This window comes from Saccopteryx leptura, chromosome 4 (assembly GCF_036850995.1).
Source record: "Saccopteryx leptura isolate mSacLep1 chromosome 4, mSacLep1_pri_phased_curated, whole genome shotgun sequence".
In the NCBI taxonomy this organism is placed as follows: Eukaryota; Metazoa; Chordata; class Mammalia; order Chiroptera; family Emballonuridae; genus Saccopteryx; species Saccopteryx leptura.
In genome coordinates, this window is record NC_089506.1 from 109694639 (window position 1) to 109718273 (window position 23635).

The window sequence follows — 23635 nt, forward strand, 5'->3', positions numbered from 1 at the left end:
GAGAAGAGAAATGTTTGAGGGAACAGAATTGACTTAATGCCCTGAATCAAGGCAAGGGCATGCCATGAACTGAGTCACTGCATTAACTCATGCCAGTGGGGTCAACAGAAAACAACGGATATTTCTCTGGAGGAGTTCAGCTATTGTGGAAAGAAGCCAATATTCGCATCATCTGGTCATCTTTAGTTTGGTATTTTTACTGCCGATCCTAGTTTTATGTCCTCAAGTGGTGGTTAAAGTAAATATTCATATCTGAAAAGGAATGTTTGGCAGCATGAAAAAAATGAGAATATTTTTAATACAAGGAACAGCAGGGAGAGCATGTCGTGCTATGAGACCATCTGTGGCCGCACTGAAGCTGAATTACTCCTACCAGCAACTGAATCTGGAAACTTCCTCTTTACTATTTTTTCTTTTTTTTCCTCTTTTGTCCTTAACTTTCACACTTTTTCTCTGGATTATGGGCAGAAACTGTTGCCTACACTATTCTGAGGATCGTTCTGTGCCTTCCACGTAGGATTTCCTGCAATGTTTAGTTGGGCTCACTCAGAATGCCTTCTAATGCCTTTTGATATTCTGGTATTTTTCTTGCAGTTACATGGATTCGGTCAAAGTGCTTACTGACTACTTATGTATCACACACTGTGATGAAATCAACTATTGGCATATTTTGCCTTTGACTATGGCCTCTGAGTTTTTCTGTTCATTTTAATTTTTCCAATTAGTACCCTTTGTTACAATTCTATCAGCATACATTAGATCATAATACCAATAAAAATATTTTTAAACAAATATGTACTTGTAGCACATACAGAAATAAGCTTCATTGGGAGACATGTTTTATATAGGTTGTCTATTTTTCCGCATTTGTCTGGAATAAATTACTTTTCCTTGAGGTAAGTTAAGTGGCTAGTTTCCAAACCACTTTATTGACAAACAACAGGTCTTTAAGGAAGCCTTGGGGTTAAGGAAAGAACTAACATAAAGCGATGGACAGGTTAAGGTTCATTATCAACAATGGATTTACATTCTGTGGTTTGGCTAAAACTTCATGCATACATCAGTGATTAAGATTCTGACTCAGAGTGCCCACGTTTGAATATCTCTCTCTCTCTCTCTCTCTCTCTCTCTCTCTCTCTCTTTTTTAGTTATTCATTTTAGAGAGGAGAGAGAAGGAAGGGGGAGGAGCAGGAAGCATCAACTCCCATATGTGCCTTGACGAGGCAAGCCCAGGATTTCAAACCAGCGACCTCAGCATTTCAGGTTGATGCTTTATCCACTGCGCCACCATGTCAGACCCAAGTTTGAATCTTGATTTTATCTTGAATCAGCTGTGTGAACTTGGACAAGTTTCTTGTGTTTGGTTTCCTTGTTTGCTGAATTTAAATGATAATCTTACCTTCTTAACAGTTTTATGGGGATAACACAAAAAAGCATCCATGGAGAGCTCTATTTAGTTCTCAGTACATGAAAAACACTCAATATATGCCAATTTTTTGTTTTTGTTATTTTTTTGCTTTCCTTCATTCTGGGCTCTGGAGTTGTGATTAATAGAAAAGGAGAGTCCACCCCATTCCAAGTATATGACTATAATAATAGCTAGAGGAGTGATAGAACTCCAAATTTTATAAAGCATCTCAAAAGATTTGTTAAAAATGGTATATCTATCATTGATAATAAAAGCTAGATAGAGAAGACAGTTTCTGATGCCTGTCTTCAGCTTCTCCTAAAGAACTCCTGATCACTTTTTTTATGGAAGCTCAAGAAATATTCCTTGCTAGTTTGGTTTGTCTTTTGTGTTATCATCTGATAAGCTTTAGGATGACTTCTTTCAAAACATGGATCTCTAAATCCTAAGTCCTTATGAAGAAACAGTCCACTAACTAGGAGAACATTTTCACCAATACAGCTGATGAGGGCTAAAGATCCAAAATTTACAAGGAACTTATAAAACTAAACACCAAAAACACAAACAATCCAATTAATAAATGGGCAAAGTACCTGAATACAAACTTCTCCAAAGAAAATGATATATATTGGACGGGCAATAGACATATGAAGAAAAGATGCTCAACAGCACTAATCATCAGATAAATGCAAATTAAGTTCACAGTGAGATATCACCTCACACCTGTAACAATTGCTATCATCAATAATCAACAAAGAACAAGTGTTGGGTGGGTGGAGAAAAGGGAACCCTCGTGTACTGATGGTGGGAATGAAGGTCGGTGCAGCCACTGTGGAAAGCAGTATGAAGTTACCTCAAAAAATGTAAAATGGATCTGCTTTATGGCCCAGCCATTTCACTTCTGGGAACTTATTTGAAGAAACTCAAAACACTAATTCTAGGAATATATGCACCCTATGTTCATTGCAGCATTACTTACAATAGCCAAAATTTGGAAGCAGCCTCTGTGTTGCTAAAAAAAAAGCTGTGGTAGTTTTACATAATGGAATACTACCAGGCCATAAAAAACATTGCCTTTTGTGATAACATGGGTGAACCTGGAGAACATTATGTTAAGTGAAATAAGCCAGTCAGAGAAATCCAAGTTCCACATGATTTCACTCATGTAAATATTTGCTCAGTTTTATTCTTGAAAAGAGGTGCTATTTGAAAAATATGATCTATACATTTTGGTGTTTTTGACTTTTTGGTAGGAATCTAGACTATGTAGAAGAATATAAATTAGTAACAAAAATGGACAATATTAAAGTGCCAAATAAATGAGTGTCCAATGGGGGGTTTCTAGTAGTTCTTTTGCATATTGGAAACCTTCAGTCTTGCATAATTGATTTTCTAGAGGCAAGAGTTAAACCAAAAGGATTTGGGGATAAAATTCTGATTAGGACAATTGTAGACACAAGGGCAAAATGATGATATAGAATTCTCAGGGTCCAAACACAAGGCACTTGACCTTTCTTCCTGAGCATATATGCCAGCTGTTGCCAATGTTTTCTTTGCTCATGGGTCTGAATGGACACCAGATTGGGACATGAGAAGCAAATTTCTCCAGATCATTCATCTTTGACCTGTCAGGAGTCCTGCTTGCTCACTCTCAGGGTTCTGGATAAGTTTGCTTTGAGCTTTCCTGGGTCTTTGTTTTGCTTCTTTGGTTATTTTTTAATCAAATCATTTATATATATATATATATATATATATATATATATATATATACACACACACACACACACACACACACACACACATATACATATACATACATACACACACACATATATGTGTGTGTTTTATATGAATATGTATTTGTTTGAAACTTTAGCTGTGCTTGGAGTTTAATGCCATGAAATAGTAACAATTTATATCAGCGTTAAACAAGTGTGGGTTGGAGACCCATCTCTGCCATTTACTAGCTGGACAAGTGTTGTCATCTCTAAACCTTCCTTATCTGTTAACCAGGAATGCTAAACAGTAGTTACTTAACGGGAAACTCAAAACATAGCGCTGGCAAAGAGTAAGTGCTCAATAAGTTTCATCGTTATTTTTTAATTTTCACATTTTGAAGTCAGATGCTCTGTTGTGTCTTAAGGAATCTATTAAGAACTTCTTTTACATAAAGTGAAGCATCTGCCTCTCACTCTGAATTGGAAATATTCTTTCCACACCGCTTTAGAGTTCTCTGACAATCATCTTCCTTGGAGAACATTGTGACCTCTAGCTGTTCTGTCACAGGCACTGAAGACCTGTTTGATCAGAACACCAGTTAATGAAGGACTTCACATCACTCTTCCATGAACTGATATTTTTAGTAACATCTTGCAGCACTTATCACATTGAATGTGGTGTTACGGGGATTTAACAGGTCAGACCTATGTTTGTCCGGTCAGTGGCTGGAGGAAGATATTGGGCAATAGGAGGAGTTGTTAAAAGACATAATGTAAATATCATTCTCTGTGCAGGAACCACAAAGAAACCTAAGATTGCTACACCACTTGAAATGTTTATAAATGTGAATAAGAAACATTCAGCACAAACAGAAGGACCCCAGAGCTGGTGGTCAGGATGAGTATTTACCACTTTACTGAGGTCGGAATCATTGGACTTTCTCCAGGGCCCATCCTGCCCTCCTCTGTGACTTTGTTCAATCATAGGGATTTTTCTTTCCCATGGATGGGGGCTACTCCCGGGCATGGCTAGGCTCTCAAGCAGTGATCCCCAGAAGCTTCTGATAAGAGTGTCAGGTTGCTGATGCAGACACTATCAGCCACTTGATTATTTTTTCTGCCTCTGGCAAGAGGTTTATATTTTCATCAATTCTGTGTATAAATTAAAAACATGAAAAGAATGAAAGTATATTCTTAGCATAAATATAATGATAATTCACACTAATGATTCTGCATAGATAAAGCAAGTCTAGTTTTAATTCAAAATGAGACTCTTGCAAATTAAAGTTCATAAATGTTTAATAAATTATAAGCATTCCCTTAACATATTTCATAGCTAGTATTTTAATTATAATTCAGTTCCAAATACTTTCCTATTTATTACTATTATTATTATTATCTTGAGAGAGAGAGACTGACAGAAAGGGAGAGAGATGAGAAACATCAATTCATAGTTGTAGCACTTTAGTTGTTCATTGATTACTTCTCATATGTGCCTTGACTATAGGGCTCCAGCAGAGCCTCTGACCCCTTGTTCAAGTCAGCAGCCTTGGGCTTCAAGCTAATGACCTTTAGGCTCAATCTAATGACGACGGGATCATGTCTATGATTCCATGCTCAAGCCAGCAACCTTGGGGTTTCGAACCTGGGTCTTCAGCATCCCAGGTCAATGCTCTATCTACTGTGTCATCACCTGGTCAGGCTGATTATGTTTTAAAGTCTGTTTTTAAATTGACAATGATAAGAAATTTTATTTCTTTATGTTATTGATTTCTAACTTAATTGCATAATGGACAGAAAAAACAGTATATTTGATATAGACTATCCAGTGTATTAACAATTGCATTTTAACTTAGTGCATGATCAATTTTGTAAATGTTCTTCTTATGCTTGAAAAGAATAAGTATTTTGAACTGTTGTCATTAGGTAAAATTTGCTAGTTGCATTATTTGAATTTTTAAAAAAAGTTTTGGTCTCCTTGAGCTATTAATTAATGGGGAAATATGGCTTTGTTTATTTTATTTATATTTTATTATATTTTGCTTTATATTTTTTATAGTCTTCTTAGACTATAAGAAACAACTTCAGGAGTACTAAAGAACATAAAACCTGTAGTAATTCACTTACATTGACTGAAAAAGTATTATTAGTTGGATTTGATTAATTTGAATATCTTCCCCCCCTCACATTTCTAGCCTTTATGTCTGAGGCTTGTTTAGTCCCTTGTTACTTTTATCATTCTATTAAAGTCACAGAACCCAGGAAAGCATTTTATCAAAGGATATAAGAACCACTTCCAGGAAATTTGGAGTTACTTGGAACATGGATGTTGCCTGTTTCTCTGCCAGCTTCCTTTTAGGTTCTTATTTTTATTCGTAGTGGCTTATCCTGTAACTGGGGGTTTCAGCAGGTGGGAAGAAGTGAATGGTACTGTTTTTGCATTCCTTATTACACAAACTGTATTGAGTATAATTGTATCTATATTGGGTTTTTTTGTTGTTGTTTTTTGTTTTTTTTGTATCTATATTGTTATATTACAATGAGGTCATTGGGTCACTGATACCTGCTTTTTTTCTTTTTTTTTTTCTATCCAAAATAATTTTTATTTATTTATTGCGTTTACATAGATTCTAGTGTTGCCCGAATGCATCCCCCGCTGTACTCCCCGCAACATCTCCCTTCCCCCTCCCACAGCTCCCTCCCCCCTTCCCTTCAGGTTTAATTCTGTTCCTCAGTTCACTTTGTTCCTTGGATTCCTCAAATGAGGCTTTTTTCTTTTTTAACATTTTTTTTTCAGATAATTTTAGCCATAAAGAATTGCAAAGGCCCCAGCCGGTTGGCTCAGCGGTAGAGCGTCGGCCTGGCGTGCGGGAGACCCGGGTTCAATTCCCGGCCAGGGCACACAGGAGAAGCGCCCATCTGCTTCTCCACCCCTCCCCCTCTCCTTCCTCTCTGTCTCTCTCTTCTCCTCCCGCAGCCGAGCAAAGATGGCCCGGGCGCTGGGGATGGCTTCTTGGCCTCTGCCCCAGGCGCTAGAGTGGCTCTGGTTGCGGCAGAGTGATGCCCCGGAGGGGCAGAGCATCGCCCCCTGGTGGGCGTGCCGGGTGGATCCCAGTCGGGCGCATGCGGGAGTCTGTCTGACTGTCTCTCCCCGTTTCCAGCTTCAGAAAAATACACACACACACAAAAAAAGAATTGCAAAAGCAGCATATACCCTTTACTTTTTTTAAATTTTATTTCTTAGGGTCATATTGGTTAACAAAATCATATAGTCTTCAAGTGTACAACTCAGCAAAACAGCATCTGCCATTGCATTGAGCACTCATCACCCCAGCAGAGTCTCTTCCCACCCCCACGTATTCCACCACTGACCCTCTTCCACCTCCCCCCACCCCCTCTCCCTCTGGCTATCACCATAGTATCCATACTGTTGTCTGTGTCTATGTGCTTATATATATATAAACATTTTTGCTTAATCCCTTCAACATTTTTCACCCAGCCCGCCCCCTCCCAACTCCCCTGCCCTCTGACAGCCATTAGTTTGTTCTGTGTATCTACGCTTCTGTTTCTATTTTGTTTGTTAATTTATTTTGTTGGTCATATAGCATTTAAGTGAGATCATATGGTCCTTGCCTTTCTCTGCCTGGCTTATTTCACTTAACATAATGCTCTCCAGGTCCATCCACGCTGTTGCAAAAGGTAAGATTTCCTTCTTTTTATGGCTGAGTAGTATTCCATTATGTAAATGTACCACAGCTGTTTTATCCGTACATCTGCTAATGGGCACTTGGACTTTTCCAGATCTTGGCTGTTGTAATAATGCTGCAATGAACATAGGGGCGCATATATTCTTTCAAGTTAGTGTCTCAGGTTTCTTTGGATAAATTCCCAGAAGTGAAATCACTGGGTCAGAGGGCAGTTCCATTTTTAATTTCTTGAAGAATCTCCATACTGTTCTCCACAGTGACTGCACCAGTCTGCATTCCCACCAGCAGTGCAGGAGGGTTAACATCTTCCATAATTGTATTTTATATTTTATATAATTACAGTACATTTATTAAAACAAAGTAACCTTGTTATAATACCATTAACTAAATTTAATCAAATCAAATCTCAGATTTCACCATGTTTTCAATTAATTTCCTTTTCTGTTCCAGGATCTAACCCAGGACCTCTCATTACATTGTTGTCAAGATTCCTTAGTCTCCTCCAAACAGTGGCAGTGCCTCGTCCTTATCCTCATGACTATGACACCTTCCAAGAGTAGTGCTCAGGAAATTTATATAATGACCACCACTTTGGGTTTGTTTGATGTTTTCTCATGATTTATATACATCATTAGGAAGAATACCACTGCATCATATCAGTGGGTACATAATGTCAATTTATATGTATTATAATATTAAACACGATCACTTGGCTAAGATGATGCCTGTCAGAATATTCCACTATAAATTTACTCTTTTTTTCCTTTGTAATTACTACATTTCTAGAGGGAGATACTTTAAACTATGCAAATATCTTGTTTGGACTTAAACTTTTGTTTCAGGCTGCCCACGGTGTAGTATTCTGTGAGCATAAAACAGAACCCCTCAAGTTACTGGGACTTCCCCTTTCCCCCCACACAGAGGTGTGCCACATAGTCAGATTATAAATTTACCTCAAAGATTTTTCATTATTTATTTTTTTCAGTTTTGTCCCATAAGAATTGCTTTCTCCTGTCTTACAAATTCAATTAATACACTTAAAAGAATGCTTGTTATATTATATCTAGTATTTACCTATGTTTTGTAATGGAAGACTCTTTTTGTCATATTAACTATGCCACATGTTGCTGAAAATGATCTTTGCTTCCACCCACATGCAGTGACACCAACATACATCAATATTCTCATCATTAAAATCAGCTATATTATCTGAGTCCAAAATAAATACTCTTATTCTAAAAAAGACTTGTCTTGATTTGTGAAATATTTTATGTAAAAAGAATTAGAACTGTATAAAAATAAAATTACAGCCTGACCAAGCGGTGGCGCAGTGGATGGAGCATGGGACTGGGATGCGGAGGACTGGGGTTCGAGACCCGAGGTTGCCAACTTGTGTGCAGGCTCATCTGGTTGGAGCAAAAATTCACCACCTTGGACCCAAGGTCGCTGGCTCGAGCAAGGGTTTACTCGGTCTGTTGTAGCCCCACAGTCAAGGCACATATGGGAAAGCATTCAATGAACAACTAAAGTGTCGCAGTGCGCAACGAAAAACTAATGATTGATGCTTCTCATCTCTCCGTTCCTGTCTGTCTGTCCTGTCTATCCCTCTCACTGACTCTCTCTCTCTGTCTCTGTAAAATAAATAAATAAATAAATATAAAATTACATTATTATATGTCTAGTTTACCTTTCAATTGTATTTTTTAAAAAGAATAAAATAACATAAAATTGACACAATCGCACAAAATACTGGACATACGTTCTCTGAATCTATGGCTCATTGCTCAACCTCTCGCTTTCTGTTTAGGGCAATCTTTTGCAACACAGCTACATCTATGGAACATTGAACTCCCTTGATTTCCTGTATTTGATGGAGATGTGATAATATGAGGAAATTACTATGTCTAAACAATAGATAGATATGCAAGTATACTTAATAAAATAGTTCTTAACATTTCTTTAAAATTGGTCCTATCATCTCGTATTTGCTATTTTATTACATTGCTTGTGTCTGATTATCTGATACCACTGATAATCCTTCCAGCATGCTTATGTCTATGGAGCTTTTTTTTTTTGCTGGTGCCATCTGTCATGATAACTCATCTCCATGCTGAGTGGCTTTGCAAGCAATGCTTACCGGTTTCCTAGTCCTTTGGATCTCACAGATCTCAGCGAAGGAGAAGGATCCTACTATGGCTGTATGCAAAAACTTGACTCATCTGAGTTTCCTGTTGAGATTAAAACCTGAAATGGAAAGTCAATAAACTCTTTTCTGTTTAGGCTGGGGTGGAGGTTGGGGCTATGTATGCGTGCATGTGTGTGTGTGTGTGTGTGTGTGTGTGTGTGTGTGTTTATGCGTGCGCACACATCCTCATTTGGAAAGGGTAGGCTAAGTCCCATTGCTCAATAAAGCAAGGAACAGATGGCATTGTCAGTTTTAGACAAGCACAATCACGCATCATTTGAGCATTCCCAAACATTGCTGCATATGCCGCCATCAATCCGTCTGACATTTAAATCCCCAGAGCTCTAAGAGAGCCCATTGCACGGCATTCCTAAACAATCAAACTTTCTTGACTTTTTGCCTTTCCTCCACATTCCTTCATGCTCTGATTCCTGGAGCAAGTTGGAAATGAACTTCAAACTAAAATGTATTGAAATCAAGTCTTTAGCTGTCATTCTCTAAGGCAAGGAGATACTGACACATATTGGTGTGGGAAATAAATAAGTGAGACTCCTCACAATAAACGTAAAAATTACTCATTCACTGAACAAGTAAAGTAAGCCCTCACTTAACATTGTTAATAGGTTCTTGGAAACTGCAACTTAGGAAAAATAATGTATAATGAAACCAATTCTACCACAGGTTCATCAATATAAATGAGTTAAATTCCTATGGCATATTTCTGGTCAAAAGAACATCCCCAAACTTCTATATAAAGACCCAGAACACTTCTAATCCTAAACATTGAAATAAATGTGAGCTATAGATACATGAAAGAAAGATGAATAAAGTCAAGGAAAATCATTTTTTTCTCAACTTTCTTATTCCAGCTCAGGGTCATAGGTGTACTGAGCATCTCGAGGCAGCTCAGGGAGCAAGGTGGAACTCCATCTTGGAGAGGACCCCTTTCCACTACAGGATACACTCACACCTACCCTCATACTCACTCAGACTAAAGCAACATACTTAAATTGTCCCAATAACCAACTCACCTAATGTGCACATCTTTGAAATGTGTAAGAAAACCAGAGTACTCAAGGAAAAACCCATGCGGACATGAACAAATATGCCAAATGTGTCTGTCCTCACAGAGGGTGACCCTGGTCAGGATTAATTTTTGTCATACATATATCATAACAAAATGGCATTGAACAAAGCACCATTATCTGAGGACCAGCTGTGTATGAAAATCTCCTTTTATGGGCAAAAGCCTGTGTGGAATAAACGATATGTTTTACAGTTCTTCATGCCAATAATAAGTCAAAAGAGACAAGATACACATTTTGGCTTAAATACAACTTAGAACATGAATAGTAAAAAGTGAAAAAGTTTGAATGAATGACATTGCTCTTAATCAAGAGGATAAACTTTATGGAAACAGTAGCATTTGAATTGGACTTGGAGAAAGTAAGCTTTTTTTAAAAAATGATTTTATTAATTCATTTTAAGAGGGGAGAGAAGGAGGAGGAGCAGGAAGCATCAACTCCCATACATGCCTTGACCGGACAAGCCTGGGGTTTCGAACTGACAACCTCAGCATTCCAGGTCGACACTTTATCCACTGTGCCACCACAGGTCAGGCAACTTTAAACTTTAGAAGCTCTTGTTTTTTAAATTGGAGGTGGTCATTATTTTAAAGACAGTTGGTGAAGCATCAAGCTGTTCCATTTCTAGTGTGATAAAATATTCACTGCACCAACCTGACAATATCACAGTTTTCCTCTCAGAAAACTTCCTTTAGATTCCTTCGCAAAAGAGAAAACCAAAAGCCCAGCATTCCACCCCAGCAGCAGATCATTATAAACATGACCCATCCAAACGGTAACAGCTCTTCCAGGAGGGGAACAGCCTAGGTGCTGGAGAGTCTGAAGAAAACCAATGGTTTGGTAATTGTGGGTAAAATGGCTGTGTTAGTCTTGCTCGCGGCTTTGCTGGCTGCAAGCACTTTGCCTGATTGGCGCGTGGGCACGTGGCAGCGCCCCATGTGTCTGGTCTATATAAGGCTGTGGGTGCTTTCCCTGGGCAGCAATTCTCCCAGATCGCTCTCCCACCACCATGAGGTGAGGTTTTCCCTGCTCCCTTGCCCTTACTGTAAAAAGCAGACTTTCCTTTGTTTGTTGCTCTTTTCCTTTCCTTGTTTATTGGCTCACCAGCCTCCAATAAACGAGTATGGCCTGACGCTTTCCAGATCCATAGTTCCTCTACCATCTGCCTGAATTCAGTGAGAAACTGCCAGGCCTCAACCACCAGCATTACATCTGGTGTAATGGGCAGGATTTGGAGTGGATTAATATGAAGCCACTGACACCCTTGAGGGGTGGGGTAGAGGAGTGGTTGTTGTTCTCCAGTGTATGGTTCCTCCTGGCTGTCCTTTTGGGGGTTGTGGGCTGGGTGTTTTTTACAGCCCTGAGAGAGGAAACCGAGAGCTCTGTGCAAGAGGCTGCCTAAAGTCGAGAGCTCCAGGGTGAGCTGCAGACCAAGCGGTGACAACGGCACGAGCTGGAACAGTCACAGAGAAAGAGCTATAGATCTGAGAACTGCAGATCAGGCTGCAGGCTGAGAACCAGTGACCACGTAAACTGGTGCGGCACTGGAGAGGTAGGTTGACCAGGTTCAAGAGCTGCAATGTGAGATGCAGGCTGAGCACCAACAGCGCCTGGAACAGGAACAATCTCTGGAGAAGGAATTGCAAGTTTGCGAGTTGCAGATTGCCCTGGAAGCTGAATGTTGGCAGCAATGGCTGTTGGAGAAAAAACTGCGGGTTTAGGAGCTCGAATCTTAGCTACAGGCTGAGAGCTGGCAGCCCAAGAAACCAAAGCAAGCTCAGAAGATGGAGCTGCATTCCTTCAAGCAAAGTGGCTCTGAGCAAGCAGGAGCATGTGTTTCCAACTCCTCCTCCTCTGAGGGGGAGGCTCCAGCTGAAACTGCTGTCACAGAATCAGAGCCCAGACAGTGGTCACCAAGAAGTTAAAAGACTCAACAGCCAAGAGTCCCTCAGGGACAGGCACAATGTCCTCTGCAAATAACGGAGCACTCTGTGGTCCAGCCCTACTCCCAAGAAGAGTTGATAGAATTGGGGGTGCAATTCAGGCAGACACCCACCGAACCCATGTCAGCCTGGTTGCTATGGTTGTGGGACATGAGGGTGGATAGCATCATGCTCTCTGGAACAGAGATGGAAAAACTGGCCGCCATTACCACATACTCCAACTTGAAGCAGCATCTTCAGAATTGCCATGGCAACCCAGGGAACCATACCTTATTAGAATGGGTGATGGCTGCCATTCCTACTGTCTAGCAGAATACTAGAGACTTGTTGGGGGCAGTGATCAGTGTCAGTGCTATAGTGAACTGCCCTGGGTCCTTTGGGAACTAGGTATGAAGAATGCTGCTTTCAATCCAGAGTCTGGTGGGCTAGATGAGGAAGTATTTCTGGCCAGAATGAGGGATCTTATCCCCTGTAGCATCATATAAGCCCTTTTTGGGTCACTAGTGGCTATCCTGGGCCCCTATGAGGGACAGCCTATCAACCCAGTTACACAGATAGTAGCAGATGTGGGAGAGCTGGAGGCAGCACGAATCACAAAGCTATGAGGGCTGTTGCCCATGCTGCACCTCTGACTAGTAAGAGGAATGGGCCTGTGAAAGTTACCCGAACACAGATGTGGGTAGATTTAATTGCAGCTGGGGCAGATAGGGAGAAATTGGATGGCAAGCATAATAAGGTTCTCTTGGAACTTTGGCAGCAGCTTAAACCAGGACAGAGATTTCAGCTGCTGAGATGAACAGCCCCAGCAACTACCAATACAAAGGTTGGTGCACAGGTGGCATGGTTACAAGATTATATGACAGAGACTGCTGAAGGAGAGGAGACCGCTCAAGACCCGCTTTTCCAGTTTGAATAGGGGGAAGGCCAAGGAACCCATCTAACAGGGGTGGGTGGGGACCAGAGGCCCCCCACGGAACTGGTTATCCACTGGTCCCCTTCTAATATACAATGGGTATTGGACTTGCTGGATACGGGTGCAGAATATTCACTCTTTTATGGGAACCCAGATGTTTTGCTGGGACCCTGGTGGCCACTGATGGGCATGGGGGCCAAGCTGTTCAAGTGAAGCCAATAACTATTCCATTGGGGATAGGAAGTCTGCCTCCAAAGCCATATAAGGTATATGTATCTCCTATTCCTGGATGTATTTTGGGGGTAGATGTCTTACAAGGACTGTGGTTGGAAACTACAGCCAGAAAGTTCCACCTGAGAGTCAGGTCATGAAGGCAGTGTTGCAGGGAACCTGGTGAATGACTGTGGATTACAGGAAACTTAATATAGTTGTTCTCCCTTTGCATGTTGCTGTTCCCTCGATAGCTAACATGATGGATCGGTTAAGCCATGAGTTGGGGACATACCACTTTGTGGCAGATTGGCTAATAATGCCTTTTTCTCTATTGATATAGCTGCAGAGAGTCAAGACCAATTTGCCTTCGCTTGGGAAGGGGAGCAATGGACCTTTACAGTGTTACCCCAGGGCTATTTGCATAGCCCCACCTTGTGTCATGGGCTGGTGGCTGCTGACCTGGCTAAATGAAAACAACCAGAGGCAGTTTGTCTGTATCATTATATCGATGACATTATGCTAACTAGTGACTCTTTTCCGGAGTTGGAACAAGCAGTCCCTACCCTACTATCCCATATAAAAGTGTGTGGCTGGGCTGTTGATGAGCGCAAATTACAAGGTTCTGGGTTATCTGTTAAGTTCCTGGGAATTTTCTGGTCAGGTAAGACAAAGATTATCTCTGATGCAGTTATAGATACAATCCAACTATAGTAAAGCAGGTACAGAAATTCCTAGGTATGTTGAGGTATTGGCTAGCATTCCTACACATTTGGCTCAGTTACTGTGCCCTTTAAATAACCTTATTCAGAATGGGGTTCACTGGGATTGGACTGAGCCAGTACAAGGTGTATTTGCAGCAGCTAAGAGAGCTGTCCAGGTGGAACAGGTCTTGAATGTGTTTGATCCTGGCAGGCCCTGGGAGCTTAACGTCCATGTAACCCCTCTGAGGGGGTTGGATGAGGCTGTGGCAACAAACAGAGTGCCTATGGCAACTTACTGGGTTTTTGTCCCAATTGTAGAAAGGCGCTGAAGTCTGTTACTCATTAGTGGAGAAGCAGTTGGCAGCTGTGTATGCTGCCCTCCTGGCCACTGAGAGTATTACAACCACAACACCAGTTATGGTCAAGACAACATACCCAATTGCAGGGTGGGTGAGAGATTGGGCAACCAAACCTCACAGTGGTACGGCCCATATCTCCACCCCAGCCAATTGGGGTGCCTACCTGCAACAACACTGTGCTCTTAGCACCAGCCCATTGAGGGCAGAACTGCAGAAAGTCTTGGGTCCAGTCACCTATGCGACCTTAGAGTCAGGTGCAGCTGGGGATCAAGAGGCAGAACCTGAAGTCAGTCCTTACCAGGAGGGGCGGGTGCCCATCTCCAAGGATACCTGGTATACTGATGATTCTAGCAGGGGCCAGCTGGCCAAGTGGATGGCTATAGCATTTCATCTGGCCACTGAGACTATTTGGATGGACACGGGTACAGGCCAGAGCAGCCAATGGGCAGAATTAAGAGCCGTATGGCTAGTTACTCATAATGAACTTTCACCTCTGGTGATTTGCACCGACAGCTGGGCTGTCTATCATGGACTGACCCTTTGGATTGCTACTTGGCACATTAACCAGTGGATGGTAATGCACCGTCTGCTATGGGGTCAGGCCATGTGGCAGGACTTATGGGAAAGAGGACACCAGAAAGAGGTGAAAGTATACCATGTCACAGGGCGTGTCCCTCTAGCCCATCCTGGGAATGATGAGGCAGACACCATGGAAAGGGTGTGATGATTAGAGATTACACCTGCAGGTGACATGGCACAGGGGCTCCACTGGTGTCTGCTCCATGCAGGACAAAAAAACGATGTGGGCTACAGTTAAGGCATGGAACTTGCCTTCGTCCTGTGCAGAGGTACTTGCAGTTTGTGATTAATGCTCTTAGGAGCACCATCAGAGACAACGGGCATCACCTGGACAGATCCAGAGAGGTCGTGTTCCACTAACATGGTGGAAGATAGACATCATTGGACCCTTACCAAGGTCAGAAAGCTACCAGTATGCAGTCATCTTTGTAGATACTGCCACTGGTCTGCTTGCTGCTTACCCTGCCTGTAACCCAGACCAAAGGGCAGTCATATAGGCTCTGGACAGCCTGAGTGCTGTGTATGGGTGGCCACTGGTACTTGGAAGTGACAGTGGTACCTATTTCATGGGTCCTATGGTGAGGCAATGGGCTCAAGACCTCGCGGTGGACTGGAAGTACCATGTTCCCTACCACCCACAGGCTGCTGGTATCACTGAGCAGTATAATGGACTCTTAAAGCAGGGACTGCGACAGGAGGGGGGCACTAGCTCCCTTACTGGATGGACATGCCGATTGTGGGCAGTACTCCGGATTTTGAATGAGAGACCTGGACGGTGGGGCCCAGCTCCAGTCAAGACCCTCCTGCACCAGGGAGCTGCTCCCATCCAGTTGCCGATATGCACCGAGGACACTGCTCAAGCCGGGCTTTGGACAGCAGGGCAATGTGCTTTTCCCTGCCCCAACAGCCCTCCTTACAGGACAACAGCCTCAATGGACATGGCCCTGAACTGTACAGGCCTCCACCTACGATGGGTGGCCTTGTTGGTACCGTGGGGTAGAGGACTAGAGGTGGACCTCCAGTTAACTCCCTGGGCAACCAGCACCTGGCAGGCCTGCACACCAGGATCTGCTGGTTCTATGTCTCATAAGGTGGGAGATCTTATTATTGACCATAAGGAAATTACAACGGTACCCTTCATAATGCTGTCTCCCCAAGCACTTGAGGGATAATACACCTCTACCTTAGGTGTGTGATCTATGTAAGGCTGCGGGTGCTTTTCCTGGTCAGCAATTCTCTCAGATCGCTCTTCCGTCACTATGAGGTGAGGTTTTCCCTGCTCCTTTGCCCTTATTGCAAAAAGCAGATTTTCCTTTGTTTATTAGCTCTTTTCCTTTTGTTGTTTATTTGCTCACCTTTATGAGCCTCCAATAAATGAATATGGCCCAGTGCTTTCCAGCTCTGCAGTTCCTCTGCCTTCTGCCGGAACTCAGTGAGAACCTGCCTGGCCTCAAACAGCAGCATTACAGTAATTGGCAAGTACCTGCTAGGATGCCAAGCATACTTGCAAGAGAGAGCCAATACAATCCAAAACTCTTTAGGTTAAATTTGCAGCACCAACCCAGGCAGATGATGCTTGTCTTGTATTTACTGCCATATCCTGCCACTTCTTCTTTTAGGCAAACTATCTCAGCAACGTTGCTGTTTCAGCATGCGAGGGGTCAGCTGAGCAAGGAGGCAAAGGTGGCTGCAGCTAAAGCTCATCTCTTAGCTGACCCATGACTCTTAAACCCCCTTTTACCTTTTTGCACTGCATGTGATCCTTAAGACATTAACCTAAAAAGCCATCAATGAAAGAGGCTATATCCAGTCTTCAAAATCCTCAATTAAGAGAATGGTCTCTATTCTGGCCCCTAAGTAGCATCCAGTAATAGTTATAATTTGTTATTTTTTTATTTTGTGATATGTAGAATGTTTTCTAGCTAAAATCACTGATGATCAAAATATTGCACTCAATTAAAGAGGAGAAGACTGTGTATAAGTAAAAAATTCAAGCACATTCTATTAACCCCCCAAAAATGGCTGTCAACTTTCTTGAAGAGCGTAGTCCGTCTAGGCCCACAGAGCTCTTTGGTTATTAGCAAGAGTTCTAGAACAAGCAGACCTGGCATGGCATTACATTTCCATTGCCTCTCAGACTTCTCTAATTTTCTTCAAAAGAGGACTTTTTTTTTATTTAGACAATAAATTTTAATGAAGTGACATTGATCAATTAGAGTATATAGATTCAGAGAAAACATCTCCAGATCATTTTGACATTTGATTATGTTGTATACCCATCACCCAAATGCAAATTGTCTTCCATCACCTTTTATTTGGTTTCCTTTAAGCCCCTCCCCTCCCCCACCCCCACCCCCTCCCTCTCCTCCCTTCCCCTTTCCCTGGTAACCACTGCACACTTATCCATGTCCATGAGCCTCAGTTTTGTGTCCCACCTATGTATGGAATCATACAGTTCTTAGTTTTTTTCTGATTTACTTATTTCACTCAGTATAATGTTACCAAGGTCCACCCATGTTGTCATAAATAATCCTATGTTATCATTTCTTACGGCTGAGTAGTATTCCATAGTGTATATGTACCACATCTTCTTTATCCAGTCTTCTATTGAAGGGCTTTTTGGTTGTTTCCATGTCTTGGCCACTGTGAACAATGCTGCAATGAACATGGGGCTGCATGTATCTTCATGTACTAATGTTTTTGAGATTTGGGGGTATATACCCAGTAGAGAGATTGCTGGGTCATAGGTAGTTCTATTTTTAATTTTTTGAGGAGCCACCATACTTTCTTCCATAATGGTTGTACTACTTTACATTCCCACCAACAGTGGATGAGGGTTCCTTTTTCTCCACAGCCTCTCCAACACTTGTTATTAACTGTCTTGTTGATAATAACTAATCTAACAGGCATGAGGTGCTATCTCATTGCAGTTTTTATTTGTATTTTTCTAATAACTAATGAAGATGAGCATCTTTTCATATATCTGTTGGCCATTTATATTTCTTCCTGGGAGAAGTGTCTGTTCATGTCCTCTTCCCATTTTTTTATTGGATTGTCTGTTGTTTGTTGTTGGGTTTTGTGAGTTCTTTGTATATTTTGGATATTAGGCCCTTATCTGAGCTGTTGTTTGAAAATATCATTTCCCATTTAGTTGGCTGTCTGTTTTGTTGTCAGTTTCTTTTGTTGTGCAGAAGCTTCTTAGTCTGATGTAGTCCCATTCATTTATCTTTGCCTTCACTTCCCTTGCCTTTGGAGTCAAATTCATAAAATGCTTTTTACAGCTAAGGTCCATGAGTTTAGTACCTATGTTTTCTTCTATGTAATTTATTGTTTCATATCTTATATTTAGGTCTTTGATCCATTTTTAATTAATTTTGGTACAAGGTGACAAACTATAGTCGAGTTTCATTCTTTTGCATGTGGCTCTCCAGTTTTCCCAGCACCATTTATTGAAGAGGCTTTCTTTTCTCCATTGTGTGTTTTGGCTCCTTTATGAAAGATGATTTGACCATATACATGTGATTTTATTTCTGGGCTCTCTATTCTGTTCCATTGGTCTGAGTGTCTATTTTTCTGCCAATACCATGCTGCTTTGATTATCGGGGCTCTGTAGTACAATTTGAAGTCAGGTATTGTAATGCCCCAGCTTTGTTTTTTTCCTTAGGATTACTTTGGCTATTCAGGGGTTTTTATAGTTCCATATAAACCTGATGATTTTTTGTTCCATTTCTTTAAAAAATGACATTGGAATTTTGATGGGAATTGCATTAAATTTGTATATTACTTTGGGTAATATGGCCATTTTAACTATATTTATTCTTTCTATCCAAGAACAAGGAATATTTTTCCATTTCATTGTATCTTTTTCAATTTCCATTAACAATGCTTTGTAGTTTTCAGTATGTAGGTTTTTTACATTCTTTGTTATGTTTATGCCTAGGTATTTTTTTTTTTTTTTGCAAGCATAAAAGGGATTATTTTTTTAGTTCATTTTCTGAAGTTTTATTGTTGGCATATAAGAAGGCAATAGACTTCTTTATATTAATTTTGTATTCTGCGACCTTACTGTATTGGTTTATTGTTTCTAATAGTCTTTTTGTGGAGTCTTTGGGGTTTTTGATGTACAGGATTATATCATCTGCAAAAAGTGATACCTTTACTTCTTCTTTCCCAATATAAATGCCTTTTATTTCTTTCTCTAGTCTGATTGCTCTGGCTAGAACTTCCAGCACGATGTTGAATAAGAGTGGAGAGAGTGGGCAGCCTTGTCTTGTTCCTGATTTTAGAGGAAAAGTTTTCAGTTTTTTTGCCATTTAATATGATGTTAGCTAATGACTTGTCATAAGTGGCCTTTATTATGTTGTGATATTTTCCTTCTATACCCATTTTGTCAAGTGTTTTTTTATTAATTTTAATGGGGTGACATTAATAAATCAGTGTACATATGTTCAAAGAAACCATCTCCAGGTTATCTTGTCAATCAATTATGTTGCATACCTATCACCCAAAGTCAAATTGTCCTCTGTCACCTTCTATCTGGTTTTCTTTGTGCACCTTGTTGAGTGTTTTAAACATAAAATGATGTTGTATTTTATTGAATGTTTTTTCTGCATCTATTGATAAGATCATATTGTTTTTGTTCTTTGTTTTGTTGATATGGTGTATTATGTTAACTGTTTTATATATGTTGAACCATCCTTGTGATTCTGGGATGAATTCCACTTGATCGTGATGAATTATTTTTTTAATGTGTTGTTTTATTCGATTTGCTAGTATTTTTGTTTAGGATTTTAGCATCTGTCTTCATTAGAGATACTGGTCTGTAGTTTTCTTTTTTTGTGTAGTCCTTGCCAGGTTTATGTTGGCCTCATAAAATGTGTTTGGAAGTATTGCTTCTTCTTCAATTTTTGGGAAGACTTTGAGTAGAATAGGAACCAAGTCTTCTTTGAATGTTTGATAGAATTCACTAGTATAGATGTCTGGCCCTGGACTTTTATTTTTTGGGAGGTTTTTGATAGTTGTTTCTATTTCCTCCCTGCTTATGGGTCTTTTTAGGCTTTCTACTTATTTGTGACTCAGTCTAGGAAGGTTGTATTGTTCTTGGAATTTGTCCATTTCTTCTAGATTGTTAAATTTGGTGGCATATAGTTTTTCATAGTATTCTACAATAATCCTTTGTAGATCTATGATATCTGTGGTGATTTCTTCTCTTTCATTTTGGATTTTGTTTATATGAGTCCTTTCTCTTTTTTCCTTAGTGAGACTTGCCAAGGGTTTGTCAATTTTGTTGCTCTTTCCCAACAGAGGAGTTTTAAATGTATTAAAACTGATACACCCAAGTCTGATCAGGTGGTGGCACAGTGGAGAGACCCTTGGTCTTAGATGAAAAGGATTCAAGTTTTAGACCCTGAGGTCACTGGCTTGAGTGTGGGATCATAGACATGACCCCTTGGTCACAGACTTGAGCCCAAAGGTCTCTGACTTGAAGCCCAAGGTTACTGGCTTAAGCCCAAGGTCGCTGGCTTGAGCAAGGGGTCCCTTGCTCTGCTGTAGCCCCCCAGTTAAGGCACATATGAGAAAGCAATAATTGAACAACTAAGGTGCCGCAACAAAGAATTGATACTTCTCATCTCTCTCCCTTCCTGTCTGTCTGTCTCTATCTGTCCCTCACGCTCTCTCTCACACACTCTTGCTTTAAAAAACAACAACAAAAGAACTGATAAACCCAAGTAAAATATTATAGACATTTTATAGCAAGGCTCTATAATTTGACTCCTTCAATTAAGCACACTAATGAAGAAATGTTTGATTTGTTATGAGGAGACACAAGAACCCCAAGGAAAGTCAGGTTCAAGTCACCCTGATATAATTACTGATGTGTTTAATTAAATCATGTGCATAAGGCATTAAATATTTTAGCCAAGTCTCTTGAAAAACACTAATATGAAATAATTTTCTGAGGTAAATGGGATTTAGTGGTGTTGGTAAGTAGAGCAGACACAGACAGCATCTGCAGGCTTAATTAAATGTTTGCCTAACCATATAAAAAGACAGTGATGTATCTTCATAACATCTGGCAGCTTCTCATCCTGCCGTCACTCTTTAATTAGCAGGCTGGTGAATTTAATAAAAAATGGCTTTAACTCAGGAGCAGATGGCTCTTTGGAGTGACAAGGAGAAGGACCATTTCTGTCCTGTTTACGTCTTGTATGTATGTAGCTTTTTAGTCTGAAGATCCCTCCGGAGCACAGGCCTAATGAAATCAGTGGGTTTAATATCTTCTGAAAGCAACCACTTCAAAATGTTGTCTCATTAAAATCATTTGACTTGTGAGTTTCCAAAGATGGTTTTTCCTTTGTGTCTCTGATTTCATTTCTCCTATTTTATTATAAGATGAGTCTTTCAGTTGTTCAAAAAAAAAAGTTGTGTAAAATTATGTGGTTTCATTTCTTAGGTAGATAAAAACTGTTGGACCCAAAGCTGTCTCTGAAATGATAACCAGTAATCAGAGTTTTAACATTTAGGAAACATAAACCTCCATCTCCATCTTATGTCCACTGGCCACTGCCTGGCCCCCGTCTCCAACTTAGTGGACAATTGGTTTGAGATAAGAAGGGAGGAAAATATCCTTTGCTTTTCACAGATGTTGTTTTAGAAATAGAAGAAAAGATCAGAATATCTCAAGCAATTAGAAAAATAAGAATGTTCATGGCATGCCCCCACTGACACATGCCACCCTCCCTGTGGCAGGACAGTGAGGTGGCGGCTGACCACGAGGACAGGACAGCCCCAACTTCTTCAAGACAGTGGAGGGCTTCTCTGACCGCGGCGCCAGCACCGTGGAGGACAAGCTGGTGGGGGACCTGAAGACCTGGGAGAGCTACGGGCAGAAACTGAACTGCAGATCATTGGGCCCTGCAACCACGTGCTGAGCCTGTCCTTCGCACCCCGTCCAAGGACCACTCCTGGGAGGCCATGGAAGGCTACCTGGCTCAGCACAGCCAGTTCTACATGCCTGCAAGGGAGGTAGTTCTCATAGCACTGACATGGGTGTGGGGAAGTAAAAGCTTTGGCTTTCCTGGTACCGTGGAAGCGTGCGATGTGATGTGCCATTTGTGGGTGCCTATGCTGCTAGGAACATCAATCCCAGGAACCATACTGATAATGAACTGGAAAAACATCGCATGGGTAGGTTCATCATGGAGCTGGCAAAGAAGGGCTTTATTGATCTTGGCACTGATGTACCTGGCCCAGAGTAAGCATGGGCAGAGAGCAGAGAGCCTGTATGACTGACACCTGTGCGAGCACCACAGGGCACTATGATAGTAATGCCCATACCTTTGTCACTAGTAAGCCCATCAGGCAGGGTAAAATCCACTGCTGGCTGGGCAGTTTCTATGGGGTTAAAACTTCATTAATAAAGCTCTTACATGAGCATTTTTGAAATGACACTAGGGTTTGAAGATAAAACATTTGTTGTTCAGGGATATGGTAAAGTAGGCCTGCACATGAGATACTGGCATCACTTTGGTGCTAAATGTGTTGGTCAGTCTGATGAGAGCATATGGAATCCAGATGGTATTGACCCAAAGGAACTATAAGACTTCAAACTGCAACATAGATCAATCCTGGGCTTTCCCAAGGCAAAGCTTTATAAGGAAACATCTTAGAGGCTGACTGACATATTGATTCCTGCTGCCAGTGAGGAGCAGAATCAAAGCCAAGATCATTGCTGAAGGCGCCATGGACCAACAACTCCAGAAGCCGATAAGGTGTTCCTGGAGAGAAACATTATGGTGATTCCAGATCTCTACTTGGATGCTGGAGGAGTAACAGTGTCTTACTCTGAGTGGCTGAAGAACCTGAATCGTGTCAGCTGTGGCCGCTTGACCCTCAAATGTGAAAGGGATTCTAACTGCCACTCGCTTGTGTGTGTTCAAGAGAGTGTGTGGAAAGAAAATTTGGAAAGCACAGTGGAACTATTATAGTTATGCCCACAGCAGAGTTTCAAGACAGGAGATCAGGTGCATCTGAGAAAGACAATGTGCACTCTGGTTTAGCTTACACTATGGAGCGCTTGGCTAGGCAAATCACGTGCACAGCCAGGAAGTATATAACCTGGGATGGGACCTGGGAACAGCTGTCTACGTCATTACTATTGAGAAAGTCTTCAAGGTGTACAGTGAAGCTGGAGTGACCCTCACATGGGTGGATTGTAACTGATTTCTTCACTACCCTCTTCACAACTTCATCTGTAGACCTAGCAGAAGTTTACATGTAACAACTGAGATCTCTTTCTCTCATTACTTATTTACTATAGATAATGTACACCATGAAGTCAGTCCAAATCAGTCCCTTACGAAAAAATAAATTAAGGGAATCATGTACAAAGCTGAAAGTAAATGCCTAAGAGACACTTGGGTATTTTTCCTTTAAATAAGAAGTCCCTTCTACCTTACTGCGCGGCCTTGTTCCACGCTGCTTCCCAACAGCCAGAGCTGTGGGCGGGAAAGCGCCTGTTGTTCACGAGCAGCCAGTTTCTTGTTGTTTTGGCTATGGGTGAGTCTAAGATGTGCTGTAACTTTGACATGTTTTAGAAGCAGGGGTGTGGCATTTTTAGAAGGTAGCATGGTCCTCAAGTGAGTATTGATATTTTAATATTAGCAGAAATTTCAATTTTATAGATTGTAAACTAAAATCAAAGCTGTTTCTCTTTATGCATCTAATTGTTTTAAAATAAAATAAGTACATGCTGCTGTAATAAAATTGCCTTTAATCACTTGATAACCCTAACCTTGACTCAAGAAGTGAACGCTTATAAACA

General features: G+C 41.0%; 1 pseudogene; it reads left to right on the plus strand.

Annotated features, from left to right (window-relative positions):
* Positions 1–21540: 21540 nt before the first annotated feature.
* On the plus strand, positions 21541–23034 carry LOC136404222 (glutamate dehydrogenase 1, mitochondrial-like; annotated as a pseudogene).
* The last annotated feature ends 601 nt before the right edge of the window (positions 23035–23635 follow it).